The following is a 1,487-nucleotide window of genomic DNA, read 5'->3' as shown; positions in this document are numbered from 1 at the left end:
TATGTTGTATGTTTTTCCGACCGAGAGTACATGCGCTGAGGAAAAAAGCCCGACGAGTTCGATTAGGATGAGTAAATAATATATATATGAGAACACAAGCGGTAGTGACTGTTGTTGCGAGATAAGCGAATTATCGTGCACCGCGGAATGTCGGACGGCAAACATAACCTTGTCGTGAGCCATTAATAATGTATTGTATAACAAAATATTAATTCATTCATAAATATACGCGGATTATTATCATCTTCGTCGTGCGTTTCGCTTCACGCATGTCAAAGGCTGTATTAGTGACATTGTCTTATTTCGGATTCCAGTAAATTAAAATATTTGTTGCTTCATGCATTGGCATGCACTGCAGTGGATCTAGTGATAACATTCACTGCAGTGATGACATCGATGAAGACGACGATCAGGAGGTGTCTTCTTTGCAGGAGGATATGAACATTGAAAATATCTTAATATTTATTTATGTTAAGTATGGAATGCTTGCCGAGCTCTAGGATTAGTCACTACCGAAACTTGATTTTGCCATCTGCTTGGAAAGTATATACATATTTTAAAATGTATTTAGCAAAGGAATTGACTTTGTTGAAATACGTTGTTAGACAGATAATGTTTGTCTTTCAAGTTCAAGATCTGTAAGTGACAATTGTTCTTAATTATGTATATATCTATATATGTAACAAAATGAAAATAATTTGTCCTAATAGATTCTAGAGAATAAATGGTGGTCAGTGACAAACAATGATTTATTGGTTAAAGAAGATAAATTCTTTGATTACGTGTATATCAATTGATATTACTGATTTCAAGCCATACCACAATAAATTACAGCTGAATTTATGGAGCATATAAGGTTAACGGTATATGCAATATCTGTAGCACATATATCTGAAAAAGCATACACTGTAAAGTTATCTATGTAGATGAACAAAACTATTTGTCAAAGATATACAAGGAGATAGAAAAAAAATTCGTTGTAAAACATAATGTTAAAATGTACAAAATGTTATATTAAAATGTTTGTACATTTATGCTAACTGTATTAAATATTATAAAACAAATTATATGAATAGCGTTTTTATTATCCAAATCAGATAACTTGTGTCTTAAAGTAAAATACAGGTGAAAACAGCTCTTCGGATTTTTTTATTACATCACAGAGCTTTTACGATTCTGTGTGAGAAGTGAAAATGTGAGAAATGAGTGAATTTTCTAGAATATTTATAATTTCGTTGATCAACATCTAGTGAATTTGCTCATTATTCGCATTTTTATTTCTCACACAAAGCTCTAATAAGCTCTCTGATGTAATAAAAAATTTCGAAGTGTTTTTTTTACCTGTGTTTTACTTTAAAACATAAGTTATTTGATTTGGATAATAAAAAGTGCTATTTAATTTGCTATTTAATAAAAAGTGCTATTTATAATTTGTTTTATAATATTTAATACATTTAGCATGATAGCGCGACTTCTTAATATAATAT

At 30.2% G+C, this 1,487-nt stretch overlaps 1 long non-coding RNA gene across 1 annotated transcript; it reads left to right on the top strand.

The window, feature by feature from the left end:
* The first annotated feature begins 6 nt into the window (after positions 1–6).
* Positions 7–1,067, top strand: LOC116851956. The gene is made up of 2 exons (XR_004379674.1): positions 7–638; positions 711–1,067. It is a non-coding gene; the product is annotated as an uncharacterized LOC116851956 (long non-coding RNA).
* The last annotated feature ends 420 nt before the right edge of the window (positions 1,068–1,487 follow it).

This window comes from Odontomachus brunneus, unplaced genomic scaffold, assembly GCF_010583005.1.
Source record: "Odontomachus brunneus isolate Ranch 3 - 2012 unplaced genomic scaffold, Obru_v1 Obru_scaffold_197, whole genome shotgun sequence".
NCBI lineage: Eukaryota > Metazoa > Arthropoda > Insecta > Hymenoptera > Formicidae > Odontomachus > Odontomachus brunneus.
The sequence above is the reverse complement of the archived record's forward strand: the minus strand, read 5'-3'. Positions and strand labels throughout refer to the sequence as shown.